Here is a 22,340-nt window from a genome sequence, read left to right on the forward strand (position 1 = left end):
CTTTGGTAATGTCTCTGTCTTTGGTAATGCCTCTTGCAACAAATGTTGCAACTTGGCACCGATACAAGCATCTAAACAAGTCATTTCAGCTCCAACATCTTTTTAGGAAGAAATCTAGTATCTTAATTTTATACAGGGATTGTTGTTACCTCACCAAGCTGCCAACCCAATGAAACCCAATGGAAAAGCGAGGTGAGGATTGAACTCAGTCAATGGTAATGTCTCTCTCTCTCTGTGGCTGGGGTTTTGCATTGGGCAGACCAACTTGTGTGTCAGGGGTGGGCTGGAGGCACCTGGGAGTTGGGTTTTGTTTGCAGAAGTTGTGGGGTTACTAGGTCAGACAAAGGTCTGGCAAGAAAGAAGTTGGTGTGGTGGCACTGCAGACTTTGGGCTGGAGGAGATGAGTGCTTCCCAGCCATGCCTGGCCTCAGTGATGAGGGAAATCATGGAGGGCTCAGTGGGAGGGTGGGAATCGGAGCGAGTCACTTGTTTTCAATTTTCTAATCCACAGACTCTGAGAGATTAGGAGTTGCAGTAGCAGGTGAGCTTGCTCCTGGTGCTCTAGTCTGTGACTCCGTAAGCGCTGATGAACCCTCAGGATTCACAGCTGGCAGATGCTGAAGAGATGCAAATGGTTATACTTGAGAAGCACACTCAACAGAAAGAGAAGTGATTTCTAACCTTTCAAAGCAACGCTTCATGGATTCAGAAAACTTGAAACTGGCTCCTTCTTATTTTGTTTCTTTTTCTCCTGTTTTTAGATCTTGGCATAGTAATATTTTGGGATGTAAACCTTCTGAATCTGAACTTGGTACTTGCTTATTTTGAAAGATGAGTTTTACAAAAAAGATTTAAAGTAGGAGGGGTGATTTCAGCAGATTTTTGAATGCCAGAAGAATTTGCTGTCTGAATTTGAGAGAAACCTGTGCGTTTTTCAATACGGGAGCTGTTTTCTATTTCAGGACAAATAATGAAATACAAGTGCAGGGAACAAAGTTGTTTCTTAGTGTAGGGTAAGAACTGGAGCAGATTTTTTGCATGTTTAGACTAATTCTGATTTCTCTTTCAGCTGGGAAAATCATTTTTTACGGGGGAGGCCAAAAAGTGGGAAGGTTGTGACTTAGAAGAAAGCTGTAATGTAAAGCATGTTTGGTTTCTGTCTTCTCCTCCAGGCAATTGAGCCCTGTGGACTTTCTCTGAAGAGGTTCCAAGATAGGTGGTGAGTACTTTCCAGAGCCTGCTCCTTTCAAGGCACTCTTTAATTAGTAATAGAAAAATTGAATTAATAATAGAAAATACAAGTGTTGTTTTTTGTTCTGCATTGGGTGCACAAGTTTGCCTTTGCTGAGCTTGTGGCATGCTTTAATTTTAGAGCTGGCAGGGCTAATCTTTGAGTATGGGTTTGGCATCAAAATGTTAAGCTGTACCTTTGCACCAAAATTCATTTCCTGAGACTTGATTAGTAAAATAAAGGTTATACTTTTAAAAATATTTGACTTTAGGGAAAATCTGTACAAGTTACACTGTATTTTTTACTAAAAGCCTACACTGTCCAGTGGGACAAAGTGTTTTCTGTGTCAGAGTGCAACCTTAAGGTTTTTTTTTTTCCTTCTGTTCTGACTGTATGTGTTAATCTAAAGGAATGCAGCTTCCAGAGGGTTAAATGAGCTGCATAACTCACGCTAATCTCTGCCGCATGTGACTGATTTTGTCCTGCCTGCACCCAAGACTTCCAGGTATTTCATTTGTGCGCACTTCGTTAGGTCCTTAGTTGTAAATAAGAGAAACATGAAATTGGGAAAGAGCCGTGGGAAAACACATTTTCTAAGAAATGCCAATGTTGTGGCATTGCAGCCAGAGAGCCACCTCCAACGCTGATGTAAATCAGTGCAATTTCTTTTCCTCTGGTGGAGCTGGATCTCTTCCGGCGAGTGCCAGCCGGGACTCTGCTCTGTAGCACCCTTTGCTGTTTGTTTCCATTGTTTCTAGAGAAATACGTACCCTGTTTCCTCTTTCAATTCTAGGTTTATTTCCAATGAGATTAACCAAATTATATCATTACCCATTAATTGCTCAGGAAGTTTATTCTTTCGTTGCAGTTCCCTAGTGCACAGGATACAAGCCATTAGAGCTCTTGTGTTCAGACTGACTAATGAACTACAGTTGAATGCCCCAAACCTCTAATGGACTTCTCCATCTTCCAAATCGATGTATTTTGCATAGATAAGGTGCCTTTTGGTACAGATGGTCCAAGGTTGATTTGAAGTGTCCATACGGCTGAAATGTAGCCATCTGCATGCACTTGCTTCTTGTCGGGGCAGGGGAGGGTGCTGGAGTTTGGTGTGTTGTACTGTGCTTGTGTCCACCTTAAATATTTGTTCATTTTAGCCAGAAAATGCTTACTCTTATTTAATGTCCCTTAAACATATTTGTCACCAATTACATCTTTCATCGAGAAAAACATCCCCTAGTTTAATGAACTGCGTTATCTGTGTTTTTCTGTGTAAGGGGAGTTAATTTATCCCCAGATGGTCCTTCTGACTGAGGCTTGTGTCCGTAAACCGTGAGTCTTATAAGGCCAAATTATGAATCCTGTGTGCCTTTTGCCAAAATGCTCTTGTGAGTAACAGCTTATGAACCCCTCCTCTCCCCGGGCCCTGCAGCTCCCGTGGATCTGTATTATAAACCTGCGTGCTATTTGTACTGATAATTGCTATACTGGGACCTGAATCATCAGTTGATCTTTTTGAAATGTTGGAAGATGAATCAAGCTCTCTCTTCCTGAGGGCAGAGGGGAGTGTGGGGTTGGTGGCTGTAATACTATATGTGTAAAGGCCAGGCAATTTTAAACTGTCAGTTTAAAATGTACTTACAATTAGATTTTCTTTTCTTGTTGTTCCAGGTAACACCTGAATAGGTTATAAGTAAAGAAAGACTTGTTAGTACTCCAGACCGTGCTGGCCGTAGCTAATGGTTCATTCTCCTTCATTCTCCTGGGTAGTCCCTTGGGGTAGTGCTTTCAAAAGCATGAAGGTCCTGTAGTCTTTTGGGGAAACTTGGGCTTTTTTGCACTTTTGCAAACAGAGTTGAGAGGTGTTGGGTGTTTATACTTTGGCCACTTTAAGGGTCTATATTCCTCCTTGCCTTTTCAAATTCAGGTGTGTCTTTTATTCCAATTTGGGAATTTAGATATTCCCAATATGGGAATTCAGAATTCCATCCGTACCAGTATGAAGGTACGTCTCCAGGCTGTAACAGTTTCTGTACGGAGGCTTACAGTGGTCTGGCTGTGTCAGTTCGTATTTAACATATAGTAAGAGACAGCCGTGAAGGCAGAGTGGTGCTGAGCCAGCTGGGCAGTTTCCAAAATGTAACGTGTGACCTGCGGCACAGGGATGGCTTCAGAGCAAAGCACAGCATCATGAAAGAAAATAAGGTGAAAGTGAGCAGCTCTGGGCAGTGGAGAGCGGGGAGCCCGGCGCACCGTGGGAGATGCACCTGCCTCGGGGCCACCCCGGGTGGGATGGCCGGATTGGCAACAGTGTCGGGGTCTCTCATGCCTTGGCATGTTTCGGGGTGCTGCTGAGGCAGTGGAGATGGGAGGTGGGCATGAGGGCCGTCTTGGTCCCGGGTGTGATGGAGCAGGGCCGCAGCGGTGATATTGCTGTAGCCTTTGTGCTGTTTTGGAGGAGCGGCCACGACCCATGGCCAGGGAAGGTGGAGGATGGGATGTGACATGGCGTGAACAACAGCAGAAACTGCCTGTTGCTTGCACGGACATGGGGCTCTGCGGCTGAAACGGGGCTCCTGCTTCTCTGGTCCATAGCTGGCATGCATCGATGCAACATCCAGGACTTGAATTTTGAAGTGAAACTTTTTGCAGCCAAAGATTGACAGATCTGTCCTACAAAACTGGCTTTGAGAAATATTTGATTTTTAAACAGAAAGCTGAGCTGAAACCTGTGCCGCCTTAGTTTTCAAGGGAAGGTGGCTGCCCTTGAATGGGAGGTCACATGGAGTACTGGAGGGTTGGGCTCTTGGAGATACTTCAGGACCACCAGTGGCTCAGTATGGAAATCAGGGAATGCTTTTGCCATTGGTGCTGAGGCATTTTTGGAAATACTCCTGTGCACAGAGTGGGGCCATGGGCACCTTCCCATGGCCTGGCTCTGGGACCTTCTCCATCACTAGGACATCCCCCCTTATCCGGATGTCCACATCCCTAAGTCCTGATGCTTCCTGGCAATGGCTCCTCCTCTACTGTCCCTGCCAGCATCTCCCTGGCTTCCCCACAGCCCACCTGTGTCCCCAGCTCCAGGGTCCTGTGGGGTCACCCTCCCTGCGAGCATCCAGGCCCCGCGGGGAGTTAAAAACAGCAGCAGAGCCAGGCTGAATGCTGGGGCAGAGGAGGAGGAAAGGAGCAAGGTGGGGTGAGGGGGACACTGGGGTGTTTTTTTTCCCCTTTCTCTGAGCATCCTCTGTGCTACGGCCTTGGAAAACTCCCTGGCTTGAGGATTCAGATCCTATTGGGGAAAGGGAGACCTTTCAGTGCTGTTACCTTTTCCTGTTCCCTTTCCCCACAGTCTGCTGAAACCCTCCGGAGGCAGCTGCGAGGGCCAGATGTCTGCCATACTGTACTGCAGTGGGGGAAAAACAAGTGCAATTAATTGGAAACCATGTCTTAAAAAAGAACAAACGGGGAGCACAAAAGCGAGTGAAGTACCTTGTGTGAATGGCTTATATAACGAAGCAATTAAGAAGACTTTATTATGGTTTAATGTGTCACTAGTCAAAGCTTGCATTTTTCCTCCCTACCACCTTTAAAAATTGGTATTTGAGTCTGTCGTCTATATTTTTAATGTAAAAAGGTTTCATTATTTTCACTGATGAGACATTTCTATGTTGTGTTGCTTGTTTGCTTTCCATATACACTGTTTGCTCATTCGAGGATATTAAGGAAAAAAAACCCAGAATGAATGTGCAACACTGTTGTTCGTCTGTGTTTGTTTTTATGAATGAATCTTCTGCCTGGGCACACACAGGCTGTGGGATTGCCCACTTTAAGAACTCCTAAAATTCCAATTTTTTCATTGGTTCTTTACTGTGATGTAGAAAATTTAAAAGCACGCTTTGCTTTTAAAAATGGAAATGATTAGCCAAGATTTCCAAGATGGAAGACAGTGGGGTGCCGGGTTTGGATTATTCTATAATAGCGCTGTTTTCCTTGTTGTGTACTGTGCCTCCTACAAACGCTACCTGCCTTCTATATTTTGTATAGATGTTGCTATATAGCATGAAAAAGAGGTGTCTCTAACGCGAGTATCTCATGTTGATTCACTGCTATACAACTGTTCATCCTCTAACAGTGTGGGATTACAAAGCATTATCATGCTCAGATTGACTCAGGTAGTGCTATTTTTATTTAAGCTGTATTAAGGTATCATTGTGAATCTTTGGTCTTGCAGCATGGGGTAATACGATTTACTATTTTTATAAAAAATCAACATGGCTGTACAAATCCTGTCCACAGCAAGAGCTGCAAAGATTAGTCATGAGCTCAGTGCTTTTTTTTTTTCCCTCCTTTCCTCTACAACAAGTTGTTAAACTTTTAAATTTCATGTGACCTCTGTCATGTTGGCCAGCCTTGGAATAAAATGAGATGATGTCTTGGCTTATGGTCAGGGATGTGGGTACTTGCTGGGAGAAGCTTTGGTGTAAGTGGGGAGCTTTGTTGTGAGAGGGTGAGGGGGTTTGGGGATGCTTGGTGGAGTTACCTGGGCAACCACCAAGGGGATGCAGTGGGTTTCATCCATCGGAGCCCTTGTGGGGTCGTCTAATTTGAGCAAGTGAGCCCTCACATGGATGTCATTAGATCAGGCCCTGCCCTTCTTAATTAAAATACCCCGGTAATTTAGTACAGATCCTTTCCTTGCTCCTCTCCTGCTTATCACCCAGCAGCAGCTTGGTGCTCTGATAAAGCAAAAATCAGCGCGTGCCCTGGGGTTGAGATTGGCTGAGGGGTGCAGTCAGAGCTATCTGTGGACAGTGTGTCTGTCTGTCTGGATCCCTGCAGGTCGGACGGGCTGCCAGCTATTGCATTTCCAGAGGAAGAGTTAAAAAAATCATGGCCTTTCTTGTAAAGGGAATGCGATGAGAAGTGAGGTGTGATTTTTCTCAATTGGGACAAATATGAAGTTGATCAAAATTAATTTCCTTTGCAGTGGGTCTCAGAGGAGTTACCACTAAAAGTCAGTGTGGTTTGGTTTTAGCTGTGGGTGCAAAAATGGCTTCACAACGTTGCTTTGGTGCTTCCGGAATCACGTAGAAGAGTTACAGCAGGCCAGGGATCGTTTCCTGTAAGTGGTTTGGATGCAGCCTCCTTTCTGGGGAGTGTGGTAGGAAGGACATTGGCTGGCCCTAAACTTCCCACCTCCGGGATTTGCTGGATGGGGAGACGTCTCCAGAGCAGGGGATGCAGCACTGTCTCTTTGGGGGAGTTTCTGGGCATCTTTCTGGCCTTTGTGGGCATTTGGAAAGAGAGGCGATGGTTGACAGGAGAAGAGGAGCAGTGATGGAGCAGCTCAATGTGGGCACCCTCCTGGCCTCCGCATCTCAGTATGGGCAGGCTGGTGAGCAGCTTAATTGCTCTCAGTGGCTCTTGGCACCCAAAGGCAGAAGGATCCTGGCAGGAACGCTACCACGAGCAGCCGCGGCGCTCAGGTGTGGTCTCCAGTTGTGTGAGCATCAACACGCATGGAGACACATGGGGCCTCAGCCCACTAAAAATGTGAATGAGCATTTCCATCCCCTTCAAGCCTTCAGTTGAAATGAAACAGATGTTTAAAGATGGGGAATTTTTACAGTTTTCTCCTTAATTACCAGGAATGCAGAATAACTTTCAATAACTACTTGACTTCTACCTTACACAGAAAAAAAGCCAGTGGTGGTGGCTGGATGCTCCACAGTTTGGTATGTCCATTGAAGGGGTGAGAAGATGCTGTAAGTTTGTCAGTGCAGCACCGTGCCTGGCTTCTTGAAAAGACTTTCAGTCCTCTTCCCTGCCAATCACAAGCTCTTGAGTTAGGCATGGAAATCAGCTGGTGAAGTCTGATCTCCGTTACGCCATTTAGGATAGAGGAATATAAATTGTCAATTTTGCCAGAATAAAATATGTGAATAATTTTGATGTGAGATACACGCTAGGGTTGAGAGTAGCCAGGCTTGAAGGCAGGAAAAAATTTCTGAATGTTAATTAAAAGTTTTTTTTAAAATGAAGGCTGAAAACTCCATCCTATTTTGAGGGGTTTGGCCCATCTAATGTCTTTTTTTAAAAAAGAACACCACCCCTCATTTATTGTACCACTTTTAATGCTTAACATGTATTTTAACGGTATTTAAGTGTTTTGGTACCAAAGTTAACCATTTAACCAGCTAACCACTCGCGGATTTACAGGTCTGAGTGTTTTGCTGCAGCTTTGTTGCTGTGTTCCTGCTGCGGCCAGGGGCTTGGGCTCTGCTGCTTTGGTAACAGTTTCTTGGGGGGGGCTTAATCTGGGGCTTTTTTAGGAGAGGTGGTGGTTCTCTTTTTCCCCCTCAACACAACCACCTGTTGCATCTACATCTGCTGTTGTGTCCAGTAATCACCCTTCTCCTGTACAGCGTTCTGGTGAAGCTCCAGTGGAGCATCAGTGGGGTTTTTTGTGTGAGCAAAGAGGGTCTGAGCTAAGCCAATTTTGTTTCCTTCTTCCCTAAGCATTTGGTATCTATAAATACCACCCTTGGGTTACTGGAAAAATCTTGTCCCTTTGCAGTCAAAACCCCAATCGCCCCCTGCATCTCTGGGGGAAGCAGGTGTGGCCAACAGACCCATGTCGAGATTTTGTTGTTGTCTGGGATGATGCATCAGGATCTGCAGTTGCACTAGATGATCACCGTAGGTCCCTTCCAGCTGAGCTATTCTATTCAAGTGCAGACAGGATTGGAGAGCTGGAAGAGGACTGGGCTGTAGATCCCAGCTGGGATGTCTGTTCCTGCTTTGGTGCAGGAGGGGTGGGAAAGATTTTTCTTTACTAGGTGCTTGCTGGCTAGCTGTCTTACACCCTAAAGCCTGAGAATTAATTGTCTTCATTTTGATATCGTCAGCAGATGGAATGTGGTCACAAAATGTAGTGAGTCTGCTGCAGTAAAAATGAAGTGGATTCAACTACAGAATTTTTCATTCCACAAAAAAATAATATTTGGTCTTCATTGAATTCCAAGGGGAGTATAATTTAACATTTTCTTCAATGAAATGCCAGGAAAAAAATAATTTAGCAAAAATGTTGATTTTTCTAATTAGGGGAAGAAATTTCATTTTAGGGATTTACCGTTAGCAAAATATTTTGTGGCATGTCAGTATTAAGTTATGCATCCTTAAGGGCGCATATGCATCATGTTTCATTGTTTGTTTTGTACCGTTGCTACCTATATGTCAGAATAGTTAATTATCTAGTTCTGATCATTTATCTTGGAATCGCTAAGGCAGTTTAAGTCTTTTTCTAGGTTAAAATACTTTCCCTCTGAATGATGATGGAATATTTTAACGCTGTAACAAGGAGCACAATAGATATGTTAATATAAGAGTATGAAAATAGAAACTTCAAGATTCAAAACCTTGAGCAGATTGGTTTCAGAATATACGAGGAATACCTTCCCTGAGTTTGCATATGCTTTCTGAGTGTTTTAGATCTGAGGAAAAGAGCTTTTTTCCTTTTATTTTCCTTGGGTTTTGGTTTTAGTTGTGTTTTTTGTTTTCAATTTGACCAAATATATTTGACAGACTCTGCTCCTCACTTGAAGAGTTAGGTAAGAGGATTGAACAGTCTCCGTTCATCACTATAAAGACAGTGGGAGATGAATTTACCTGCAAAATGGTAACTGAACGGAGGATTGATAGAAGATAGCAGGTACAAAAGACATTTCAAAGCAGGAAGGTACTAAACGTGGAACTTGGTAGAGTGCCGGGGAAGTGACTTCAGGTTGTCCTCTTGAATCAGTGTGCTTTTAAAGATGGTAGAATCATAGAATGGTTTGGGTTGGAAGGGACCTTAAAGATCATCTAGTTCCAACCCCTCTGCCATGGACAGGGACACCTTCCACTAGATCAGGTTGCTCAAAGCCCCATCCAGCCTGGCCTTGAACATTTCCAGAGATGGGGCGTCAACAGCTTCTCTGGGCAAACTGTTCCAGTGCCTCACCACCTTCAGAGTGAAGAATTTCTTCCTTAGATCTAATCAAAATCTCCCCTCTTTCAGTTTCAAGCCATTGTTCCTTGTCCTATCACTACACATCCTTGCAAAAAGTTCCTCTCCAGCTTTCTTGTAAGCCTCCTTGAAGTACTGGAAGACTGCTCTAAGGTCTCCCCAGAGCCTTCTCTTCTCCAGGCTGAACAACCCCAGCTCTCTCAGCCTGTCTTCATAGGAGACGTGCTCCAGCCCTCGGATCATCTTCATGGCCCCTGCTCTGGATCCGCTCCAACAGGTCCATGTCCTTTTTATGTTGGACTCTGTGTAGGCTGTGTCTCTAATGAAAGGGTGTTGGTTTTGCAGGCTATCTGGTTCTTTGGTTGTTTCCAGACATCTACCAGCTCTGTGGTTGCATTCCCCTCCAGCCACATGCTTTCTCTATGCCCTGGATCAATCACAAGTTAGTAGAAGAGTGGGCCTTAGCATGCTCTCTATCCCCCCTGAGTCCTTCCCATGATGGCAAGGGAGTTGTTCTCTTTCTAGTTAAACAAAAGTAAAAATCTGATTTTGTTTCTCATTGCATCTCAAGCATCCTTTTCCCTTCAGCCTCCCGTGCTCTGTGAGATGCCTAGTTGGGGGTGACAATGGCTTTGCCTGGATCCCAGTCACCTCGGGGGAGCAGAGCAGTATCCACCTCCATGACAGCACCCACGCAGAATCCAGGGTTTGTTATGCCTAAATACAAGTCAAAACCTGCAAGTAGTTTAATAATGGGAATGTCAGCAGACCCCTGAGTACAATGATGCTGCTGGATGCTTTCATAAATCTAAGGTTTAGGGATGACAGTTATGATGCATAGCATTGGGACAATATGAAACTGCAGTCATTAAACAAAAATGGGCTTTTAAGCTAATGGCAACTGCCTAAACAGTTTTGTGGTAAAACAGATTCTCTTAGGCTCCCATTCGTCAAATAATATAGGTCCTATTGACTTTAAAAAAACAAGAAAATATTTTGGTTTGGTTTTGCAGCACTGCTTTTACATTCACCTCAAAGGTCAGGCTGCCAAGTGTTTGCTAGGTTTTAAGCTGGAGGTGTTAGAAAATAATGCATGGCACTGTTTCCAGATAATTCATTCGCTGTTATTCCTTGAAATTAAGCCACCTGCAATAGCAAGGAGTCACACCTGTTCCTAGATGGGTTTCCAAGTGAGTATGGGAGCACTTTTCCCCATCTAAACTCAGCTGTGTTTAAGCCAGTAGGTAGTTCTGCACAATGTCCCTGTTACACAGAAATTTATCCAAGTATCTCCATCGAAACCTGTTCCAACTCCTGCTGGTTTTAAATGATGCACAATAAAGCAGAGTGTTGCCTTGTCTCCTTTGAAGCCATCATTCCCAGCCTAAAGCTGGACATGTAAAAATGCATGTATTGCCTTTTCCTTCGTGCCAGAGAGGTCCTGATGGACACGGGCTACTTGTGATCTGAAGTGCGTTGGCCGGTTTCCTTGAAGAGACATTTCAAGAGGGTTTGGTGGTTGCAGAAGACCAACCTGTTCACAGCCACCCACTTTCACATCTTTTTAATTTTTGCTTTTTCTCTGACCAGGCTTGATTTCTTCCTGAAAATAGCTTGTTTTGGCTCTGTCTCCCTCTTCCTCCCATTCTTCAGCTTGATCAGAACTCATCATCTTTTTTCTTTTGATTTTTTTTTTCTCTCCATTTATTACAAGGAACAGAGGAGAGGACAGAATAACCCAGACTTTGAAAGGATGCTGAACAGCAGAATTTGGTTGTTTTGTGTCATCTCTCTTCATACCTTACACAGCTCAGAGCTCACTTCTCTCTCTACAAGCTCAGTTTCAGCCTGGGGCTGGCCTTGCTTGCTGAGTAACTCCAGACTGATTTTTTTTAATATTTTTTTAAAATTATTTTTTTAAAGGAAACAGTTCCATTAGGAGTGTACGTGAAATCCATTGAGAACCGTCATATTTCACTTTGAAGCCCTCCATGTTGTGAGATGACAGTTTAAAGCTGGATGTTGTAATGGTCCCTAGTTTTTCTAGGAGCCCTGCAAGGTAGAGCAGAGGTTGGGAAGGGTGGGCTGGAGGTCTCCTACCATGTTAGGGACGTTGAGCACAGCTTTCAGAACCTGATGAGGTCTCTTCCAAATGTCACCTGCTGTCCCAGCTCTCTGTGGTTTTTGGCTGTCCTGTGAGACCTGGATAACATACTGCTGCTTTCAACCACTTTTCTCTTCTCCTTTGCTTCTGTAGTCTGCCCTAACCATAATGTGTTTTCTGTGGGCGGCTCTTTGTGGCAGAGGAGAGTGGTCTAACTGCAGTGACTTCAGCCATATTTTCTTGTCTTGGGGAGCATGCTTGAGTCAGGAGAGTGGAAGAAGCAAGGTTAAAGTAACTACAACGTGGACATTCGAACAGATGGCTGACCTCTGTAACACCAAGAACCATTTAATTCTAGAAATTTGCAGCCCATTTCAAATTTGTCATGCTCTTTACAACCATCGGAGTGCAGATACACGACACTATTATCTCATCACAAAGCTTGGTTGTTTAATTTCGCTGCTGTTTGAAACACGGAGCTTTAGGTGGAATGAGCAGGATCCAGGAGCATTGATGGGATCAGCTCCCTTCATGGCAACTTTCTTTAGACCCCTGGAAGCTGAGGGAGGAGGGATGCTCCTGGTCATGCTGGAAGGAGCCCAGCTCCTTCACTGCACTTGCTGCCCTGACAGAGCTCAGCCCTAGCACTGGCGAGGGATGTGGAACAGTTAATTGTGGACAGGGCGGAGACAGATGATCATCCTGCCCCAAATCACTTAACTGTCTTAAAGGTCTACCCTCGCATGCCTGAACGAGCCAACTAATCTTTCAGTGAGCCACACAAGTGAGCGCTGAGCTATATACGGTACGAAGAGAGAGATGACCCAACACCATTGAATTCTTCTATCTCACCTCTCCCCAAAAATCTCTGCACTGTGTGCCTGCTTAACGGGGGAAGAACGTCACCGCTTGGAGCAAATCATCTCAGGCTATGGTGGGTTCTCCATCTTCTGGAGGCTTTTAGGTCAGGGTTGCATATCTTCTGAAAATATGTGGTGTAGGCCAAACGAGTGGTGGCTGGATGCAGGAATTGTTGGAGAAACTCTTGAGTCAAGATGTATTGGACTACATCAGTGATTCTCAACACTTTTTGTGAGATCACAGCAAATTCCTAGGGGCTGCACTTTGGACACTTGTGCGGCTATTTGGAAGAGCTGTATCTGCATGGTGGCCACACATGAAGTCCTTGGTGTCATCCTGGAGAGCTGCGGGGATAAGTGATGCTGCAGGTCTTGTCTGGGATTCAGTGAGTCAAGGGTGGAGGAACAACTGTGAAGCGTTTGGAAATTGTCTTTATAAGATGTGCATCATGTTAGTCCACCCAAAAGCGAAAGAAAAAAAAATAATCTGTATCAATGCAGTGTATATTTCTTTTACAGAGGTCTGGCTTATCACTACAGTTGGCTTTTCTTAATTACTGCTAATGCTTCTGCAGGCTGTGCAGTTGGAGCTGGAATGCAGCTGGCCTAGAGTAAGGGCACGGAGGCTTTTATGGGGGCCACTCGGAGACAGGCCATCTGCAAGATTTTTTTTTTTTTTCTTCTCTAAATAAAAACGTGATGCTGTGAGAATGTCTGTTCCATCCTGTTGCTTCACTCCACCAAAGTTGCCATTTTCTGACAAACTGTTTTAGAAAGTTATATTTGGCAAATGGCTGTTTACTTAATTCCTCTCCTATCGTTGCTGCTTGTCGTGAAACCCAAATCTGTTTGTGTGCAAGCTCAGCTGTAGCTCAGTTCAGAGGATTCTTTAAACCATAGCTGCTTTTTGATCTTGTTTACATTTTTTTTTAGCTTCTTTTCTCTCACAATGGAGGAACTGCAGGTACATCATATCTGACGAAGGCAAATTCAGTACCTGCAGAGCCAAGGGCTGTTAGAAGCTGTAACAGTCATGTGGTTGAGTTTTCTTACTTACCCCAAGTGTTGGGGCTTTCAGCACTCTTGGCATCACACAGCTGTAACACAGAGAGCATAATAAGGATTAGATTTGTAGGGGTGAGTTTCTTCTGTCTGCAGAAAGCCCTGTGGAGCTCCATGAAGGAGCAGCCACCCATGTTGTCTCCTCAGGTCTTCAGCCAACAAGGGAGAATTCTCCATGATTATCTTCAAGATTGGCTTGTCAGAAAGACTTGGAAGAAATAGCTTTTTGGTTTTTTTTTTAAAGAAAAGTTATTTCCTTGGACTCAGTGCCCTCTCTGAAGTAAACTTACCTGCTTAGGACACTGGGATTCATTTTAGAAATTCATGATAGAGCTCTGTGCAAAACTGTGCTGTTCAAATCACTGGGGGAGAGTCCCTTGGTGACACCGGTTGTTGCAGGGTTTTTCTTTGATAAACTTAAGACTTCCCCTGGCAAAGTGAGCATAAGCAAGGCTTAATGTGTTGCTTTGTCCACCCTAGCCTAGCAATGGGTGTTTTTGGAAGACAGTGAAGCAGAGGGACTGTCGTTATAAAGGGAAACACAATTATAAAAGCAAAAGTGCAAGCAGTTGTTTGTAATCTATAAAAATGGATATTCACTGCTATCGGATTCACCTTCCTTGCCTTAAGGTTTTCTCATTAGAAGCAATTTCTGTAAATACCATCTCTTTCTTTCCCCTTGGAGAGATCTCAAATTGCTGGGCTGGAATTGTTGCCTGGGTAATCAATAAACTTTAATCTACATGGTGGGTTTTTTCCTTGAAGTTGGTTCTTTCTGTAGTGGAGATAACATACCTAAAGCAAATGTAGAATGAAGAAGAGTTAGATTTGACGTGACTTGCTCTTTCTATATGCTCTTACAATTTTGCAGTATGAATGTCTTCCAGAACAATTATGCTTATTGCTAAGTGGACACTAAACGATTAATCTACTAGCAGACAGCTGGCATAGTAGTGTCTTTGAAACAATTTTTGAGCCTCTTCCCCGCTGTTCTTTCCCTGCAAGACTGGTTTAAAGATAAGACACTGACAATAAAATAAATTGTGATTTGTAGCCTGGTTCTCTTTCGGTCTATGCCTTTGCTTCAGCATCGTGCTTCTGTCTCATACTGAAAAGCATGTAATGAAAGGAGTTTAAAGCCTGCTCTGAGCCAGAAGAACATTCAATCTTGTATTTCATTTGAGGCATATGCTTAAATTATCTTGAGGCTGGCTGGATTTATTTGTGCACTTAGATGCATGCTTAATCTGGGCAAATAACAATGCTTGAGAGCTTTGTTGATGGGAGGTCACGAGTGCTCCTCTTTGAGTTGGTGGCATCATGTGCAGAGCATGTGAAAATATTCATCCATCGTTCTACTGTCTGGAGTAGTCCTTGTACTGGGAATACCTCTTTATGTCCTGGTTTTCTTCTCAGAAAGTCTCTCCTTTTGGCTATGTGGTGCAGAGGGAGAACTTCCCAGCGCTTAGTTAAGGAGCTGAATTTGCAGCTGAATTTAGGGAGATGACTAAACACTTGAAAATGCAATGATTTGTGAGAGAAAAGGCAAGACTGCAGAAAAGACTCCAGTTTGGTTCCTCATACATTCTGTAAACGTGTACATTTTTAACATTTTTAGAGCTACGAGTCATAACACTACGTACCATGCTGCATCTAGACAACTGACTCGGAAAAATCCTCTAGAGTCTGTTGATGCCATGGACTTGCCTATGTGCTAGTGCTGGTTTTAATTATATTTCTGTTTGAAGAGATGTCCTTAGATCTGACCTCAGGTTAGAGGTTAAGCTGTTTTTCATTACTTTGAATAGCAATGATACGTTTGGTTGTGCGCCCAGTTGAGCTGGCCTGGAGCTGGTGAGCAGCAGTGGAGCTGGGCATAAGTCAGGGAGATACTCGTATAGATTCTTACCCTTTCCTTAAGTTGTTCTGGTTAATAATATAATATAATCAATATAATATCAATTCTGAACAATAGTAGGTTTGCTTCCCTGGCTTGTGTGATGCCAGAGGTTGTTGCAGAGGTTTTGAGTTTAGCTCTCAATAAACTGTAGGCACAAAGCCAATTCCTGTGTGTATGGTTGAATACTGGTTTGATGGAGCTGCAAAGTAGATTGCACCCATGCTACCTGAAATGGTTGGGCTCGTTAGAAGGCAGTTGGTGCTGGTTTAGGAAAGAACTACATCTCCTTTTTGGGAATACTTTCTCTGCACATGGGAATATTTTCTTGTCCTATAAAGGCAACCCTGTGCTCTGGTAGTGACACTTTCATTGGAAGGTTTAAAAACTGGCTCATGCTGTACACCTTTTTTTTTAAATCCCAGCTCTCTCAGGTAAATGAATCTCTTTTTCTTAATTGCATGTGGTGGAAGAAACAGTCATGACAGTGGTTAGAAATGATGCACTTTGCTTTTGCTTAGGACACTAAAGTTTGGGAGTGAACTCCAGGCGGAGATCTGCGCTATGTGAAGGCTATTCAGAGCAAAATTCAGAGCAAACCTTGATTTCAGTCTTAACTTATTTGTTATCAAATTTTAGTAGGTAAACATGAGACCGGCTGCTGCCACCCAGCATCAGATAGAATTATTTTGGTGGTATAGCTTTGGTCCCTGTTCCAACATGGATCTGGTGACCCGTGTTTAAAAACAAGCATCCTCCCCTTCTCCAATACACCATATGTGATAGCCTCTGCTGCAACTCCTGCTGAAGGAGACTAGAGAGGAGTGATGGTGTGCTGAGGTCAGAAAATGGATGTGAAGATGCTGAAGAGGAGCATCAAGAGTGATCTTGTCTGTGGGTGCCGAGAGATGGAGCTACAGGTGGCAATTAATCCCATTTAATCTCATTTTTAAGATAGTTTTCTCCATACATCATGAGACTCTCTCCTCATCCCGTTGTTTAGGTTTCTCTGTGAGCTAATGATGGTCAATGTGTTTAAAAATAACTGGTTTCATGAAGCTGTTTGATTACAAAGCCCAATCTAGTGCCGTTGCAGCAAGCAGTGAGTAGACTTCCAACCCCAACAATCAGGCAGGTCCCCTCTGGGGTGCTTGTCCTGCTGAGAGGCTGTTGACCTTCCTCCCTGACTAGAAACTGCTCCACTTTCAGTTTTGACTTACTTACGGGCAGTTTAATACTTAGAGGTTTTTTAGTCAGCACTATGGGTTTATTCTTTTCCATCTGCTGTTCACCATCCTGATGCAGTTGCACAAAAGGTTTCTCACTCTTCTTGTGTTTCGTTTTAAGATGCATCAGCCAAGTGCTGCTAGTCTACCACTTTCCTGGCCTTTTTTTATTTAAATTTGTGTCACTGAAGAACTTTTTTTTTTTATCTTTGCTCTGTATTTTTGTTTGCATGATCTAATTCAGCTTGACTTTGGCAATTTCTCTTTACCCCTTCGCTTCCTGACCTCTGTGACACTGCTGTCTTTGCCAAGCAGCCCTTCCTTTCCATTCCTCGCAGGCACTCTGCTTAGTCCTGAAATCCCTTTTTTGGTGATCGTTTCTCCAGTTAGATTGGAAATTGCTCCCTAGACGTCTCCCCCACTTTGCTTGGGGTTATAAGTACCAACTCTTTTTTCTTTTTTTGCATCTTTGCCATAAAGAGATTCTGAGCTTCTTACAAGTGTTTCCTTGAGCACTTCAGTCCTGTTGACTTCCATTCCGGGTTCCTTTGATTCCTCAAAGCTTAGGGGAAATTGAAAATACGAATTTCTACGTTTCGCTTCAGAGTATTCTTCTACCTAAACCACCTCTCCATGATTACGATTGCCTCCGGAGTTACCCTCTGTGGGCACTTAGAGCTACTTACAGTGTCTAAATTAGTATCGCCCTTTTCTAGTTCAGCAACTGGAGGATTACAACTGCTGCCTGCTGCTTCCAGGAATATCTGTGGTCAGCTCTTAACGTTAATAGTAGGTTCTTCGGTTGAATATTTTGGGAAGTTACAGTCCTGCAGTAAGATAAGCCCTGTTACCACTTTTATCTTGCTGCGGACCTCGCAATCTACACTGCACTCCCACGCAAACTCTGTAGGGTGTAGGACAACCCATGCTGTGTCTCTCCTTCTTCTGAGCAGCGTGGGCCCCACAGCACTATAGGCTGGCCAAGACTGCCGTCCGCCTGAGTCTCTTCTACTTCTGTGTCCTGACTTTTCCATTGCATTGCCCTGGCTCCCAGTATCAGTATGTTAATTCTTGATCTTGTTTCTTACTCATCATCTGTGAATTTCTGGCTAATTATCTACCATCCTATCTGACTGCTGCTATTGATGTTAATATGCTCTTTGTTCTCTTAAGTTTAGATGATATTATGTGCTTTTTTTGTCCACGTTTACCAAGCCCCCATCTGTTTATTAAAACCAGATGTAGGAATTAACTGATTTTCCTGATTATCCTCTCTAGACCTTTTTTTTTTTCCCTTTAGTTTAAAACTCTCAGCTGTGCCTGCTGTGATCACAGAAGGCCGTCTCTCATCCACAGAGAAATGTCCGTTTTCTGTGAATGCCTTGTGGTGATGGAACACCCTAAAACTTCCCTTGCAGTGTCAGTTCTTGAGCCATATGGATGACATTAACTTGTAATGGCTTTTCCTTCCTTTTGTAGCATTGAAAGAAAGTCCCCGGGGATGATACTCAGAGGCTAAGCCTGGTCTCCCCAGACTCTTTCTATAGCCTAGAGGGAGGTAGGCACCACCAGGGAGCATCTAAAACAGGCTCCTGCTCAGAATTGCCTTCCTAGTCTACTTCTCCCACTGGCAGAAAGACTATCCTCTTTTGGGCTAAATTTAGTCCTAAGCCTTGTTCATGCCTGTGGTTGAGTTCTCCATCTGCATGCTGAGAGCAAGAGCACTTCATTTCTCACTGGAAGGCCAAAGATAAACCTCTCAGGGAACAAGGAACTAGAATACTCTTAATAATAAGGACCAAATAAAGTGGTGTAAGTACACGGAGAGCTGAGGAGAGTACAGTGGAGCATCTGGGGGCATGGAATGGAAAAGGAGATGGAGAAGCAGAGTGTAACGGAGAAAAAGTCAGGCTCCCAGCATTTAAGCCTTGCAATCAGAAGCAGCTGAAAGACTTTCATGGTGCAAAGACATGTTGCAGCATTTCTCCAGTGGGAAGAATGAGTCCAGATTGCTGTGTCTACAGAGAGCGATTGTTTTATTTCCCGTTAAGAGGGTAGACACAAAATCAGATTTCCACTCTGAGTTGTCTTATATTTTTAGCCTGTGATTGGATTGCAAATGCACTCTGGATATTTACATTTCTGGAAGCAGGCTCTGATGCCGTCTTCTTAACAAGGATCCAAGTTAATTTACTGAGCTTCCAGATGGGAGCCATTCGTTTCTCTATTACAAATTTGCAGGAATGCTTAATTTAATCTAGATTTTCTAGCTCAGTAGTTTGCCTGTTCTAACGTTCAAGCGTTTTCCTTACCTCCCCTTCTGGTTTTTGTTGTTTGGTTTTGGTTTTTTTGTTTGTTTTTTTTTTTTTTTACCTTCCCCTTGAGCTGAATTATCCACTTGTGCAAAATAAAGAAAATCGGTTTTGCAGAAAGAGCCACCTGTCCGTCATCCATCCTGTGTGGAAGCAGATTGTCCTTCCATCTCCTAGAGAAGGTTTCCTAAGAGGAGACTAAGCACAAGGTGTAGCTAGTAGAGCCTCTTAGCCCTGTTTCACTTGGTTTGTTGAAGCTTATTAAATTTTGCTAGCTTCTTTGTTTTAAACTATTTAATGATCGCCTTATTCTGGTCTAGTACATGTGCTAAATAAAGATTATGTTAAACTACTGGCTCTTTCTCTGTTGTGGGTAGATAAGGATATTTGCAGGGGGAGGCTCATAATTTTCCTTAGCAACATTCAGCCTCCAGTGCATTGAGTGACTTGTGATTGTATTGTAGCCATTTCTGTAATGAAATTTTAAACTACGTGTCTCTTTACAATCCCTTCTGCCTGGGGTTCTTAGATAGCCATGCAAACACTATGTACATCATTGCCGTGGTGTGCAGTACATACTGAAGAAGCAGATGAGGTGCAGACAGATGGGGTTTGCTGATGAGCCAGCGCCTTTCTTCATTACTGCGTTTTCCATAACAGTTAAGACTGTGGTAGGAAAAAATGATGCATCACGGTTTTGCTACTTCAGTTTCAGACTGAGTGTATTGAATCAGCTTGAGGTCAACTCTATTATTTCTTCTTTTTGAGTTATGAATTCCCAGTGCTCCCAATAGCCAAACCTCATCCCAGAAAAACACAGAAGTGCTGCGCGGAGAGACTGCATCACTAAGCCCTGGAGACTTGGAGTGTCTGAAGTGACAGGCACGCTGGGGAGCTCGTCCTGGGCAAGGCGGGTCAGTGACCTGCAGTTCTTAGTACCTGGATGAGCATTTACAGCTGTCCTGCCTGGTTCCTGTGTTGCTCATGGTCATGCAGCAATTGAAGGAAGCTGGGATTGGTAAGGAATACGCAATCTGAAACTGTCCTTCTTCACTCCTTGCTCCGGATCGTGAGGCAGTAGTGCTAAGGTGATGTGCTAGGGTACCAGAAGACATCTTTTTGTTCTGCATCTGTAAAACATAAAGTCATGCTGCCTCCTGGTCTGTGGCTCAGGCCAAGGTTTCAGGGTGATGTTTTCAGCCAGGTGATGCTCAACCCTTGCAGTGGTGGAGCAAAGTGGGGCATTTGACTACATAGTCAGGAGACTCTGGCTGCTCACTTCTGGTAGAAGTAGTTCTTGATACTTTTTCATTTTGGGGATGGAAGTATCAATATTGGTGTTTTTTCCCAGAGCAGTTGGGCAGGCAGGTTTTGCAGTGTTTTATCAGGTGATAGAAGTGACGGGGGCTCAGTTCTGGAATGCAGATGGTGGAGATGCAGTGATGCTGTGGTTATGCCCGGGAAGACAGGCACAAGCTCGGCAATGCAGCCTGGCCCTGGGACTGACCTCTTGTATGTGCTCAAGGGGTCAAGGCGCAGCCTGGACCTGATTCTCAGCACCACTGGCAGGCTGTGAAACACCACAAAGGTGGTGAGGTGGAAATGATACAGTAAAAGATTATTTGGCTAACAGTACTCAGGTCAGCATCTCAGATTAACAGACAGTAACCCAGACAGAGTGGGAAATTATTTGAAATTATATAAACGGTACTATCAGAGATAATTTCTTAGACCATTATCTTCTGTCTTACTCTACCACTGTAAAAAAGGATGAGCATAAAGGCAAGAGAAACAGAACTGGTATTAGAAACAGAAGCTTCTGTAACGTAGCCATGAGATAAGCTTGTAACACTGAAGCGGTCAGCCTGGAAGTTTTCTCCCCACTGTGCTGTGCGTGCAAACTCATCAAGACCTTTCGGGAGTTTCTCACAGTCTACTCCTGCCTCAGTGTGACCAGAACACCAAAAATGTGGGATTATTCCCGTGCTCCCCCCACTCGCAGCACCATACAGTGCGCACGTGTTGTGAAAATCACTCAGCGAGGTCGCCCTGCAGCAGCCGGAGCTGGTTCGGGCTACCCAGCAAATCCTATTAAGTCAGGAGCATCGATACGATGCGTACAACTTTGGTTCTGAGGGGGCTATTTATAGCTGCAGTAAGAGTATTGCATGCGCAGGGCTTTTCTTTCACACCTAATCAGAGACCTTGGCAGATTCACCATCCCCTTTACCTGCTCAGCAGCTTGGGTGCCAGGCCTCCGAGAGCACCACTGTTTTAGCTGGTCATCTTCTAAGGCTGTCTGAGGGCCATTGTGGAGGAGGAGGTGGTGATTTTCTGCCTGCCCCTCTGCACAGCATCTCCTCTCCTGGGCCACTGACTTCAGTGGTTCGGCTCTTGGGGTGTGCAGTGCCCCACCATTGCCATGAGCACTGCGGTGGGAAGGAGGAGGGACACCATGTATGTGTCAGCAGCGTCATTAAACTTCTCAAGCTCTTCTTGGTGATGAGTGAGCTTTCTGAAATGTTTTGGGGTAAAGCGTGTAGGATTTGGAGTTCAGAAGGACTGAACATGGCAGAGCTGCAGGGGCAGGGTAACAAGGAGATGTGCTTGGTCTTCGTGGGAAGGATGATTTACGCACCCCATCGGCAATGTCAGTTTGTGGTTTTGGAGTCTGGCTCAGGATGTAGGAAAGACTCACCTGTAAGAAGTTTCCAGCCTCTAGTAATCCAGCGGTGGAGTGAGGACCTCCTTTGTGAGCATGTGTCACGATCTGGTTTTAGGCTTTGGCATTTTGCAAGCACACTAATGATATGTCAAGGAATTGCCACTAATTTAGTTTTAAAATAACACAGCGTTAGCGGAGCACAAACAGCAAAGACCAGCGAGAACCTGTTCCTTCCCGCAGCCAGCCTGGGCTGGGGTCCCCCCACCACCACAAGCCCCCTGGGATGCTACTGTGAAGTGCAATCAAATGTGTTAATAAAGCGTACGAGCTTTCTGCGTGCTTACTGCATTACATCGAGTGAGTTGATTATAGGGACTGTGGATTTTATGGGTTTTTTATATTCTTATTGGGAGCCATTTGTCAGTCTGCACAGAAATCTGATTAGCTGAGAATTGCTGGCTCTCTGGTATACGTTGACCTATAAAGCAAAGGATGCGGCAATAAACACAGTCCATTAGGTGCTGGGCAAGTCTGTAGGCTTCTTTGGAGATTGGAAAGGAGAGGTCTTTGACACTTAAATGCCTTTCCCTTGGGAACTCGCCTGTGTTTGGTGTGAGGGCTCTGTGCCAGCATCCCTTGGAGGGGGGCCGACGGCCCGTTTCAGCCCACTGGTGCTGCTCAGCGCTGCTGGAAATCTGGGGTCTGGGTGTCAGTGGGTCTCTGTGCCCACCCTGATGGTGACCTGAGAAGGAGCTGCCTGACCACGGGTGGTCTCATGCGGGAAGGGAGCAGGACGCTGGTGTCACCGCAGCCACAAATTGCCCCAAAGTGGCGTGGCAAACCCTTGGGAAGGGGAAGACGCTGCTTCTGTAGATGAAGGGAATAGGGAATTGTAGCTGGATGTGGCGCTTCTGTGATGCTTCCTGGAAGTAAGCACGCTGCTCCTTGCAGAGCACGTTTCATTAGTTAAGT

The 22,340-nt window shown here is 44.5% G+C and overlaps 1 protein-coding gene across 1 annotated transcript in view; it reads left to right on the forward strand.

Moving 5' to 3' along the window:
• Positions 1–1,190: 1,190 nt before the first annotated feature.
• HPCAL1 (hippocalcin like 1) overlaps positions 1,191–22,340 on the forward strand; it is a 51,130-nt gene continuing 29,980 nt past the window's right edge. The window contains exon 1 of the mRNA XM_086608382.1: positions 1,191–1,219. The gene's annotated coding sequence lies outside the window, so the exon portion shown is untranslated. The remainder of the gene's footprint in view (positions 1,220–22,340) is intronic.

The sequence above is a fragment of the Tauraco erythrolophus genome, chromosome 2 (genome assembly GCF_009769465.1).
Source record: "Tauraco erythrolophus isolate bTauEry1 chromosome 2, bTauEry1.pri, whole genome shotgun sequence".
Lineage (NCBI taxonomy): Eukaryota > Metazoa > Chordata > Aves > Musophagiformes > Musophagidae > Tauraco > Tauraco erythrolophus.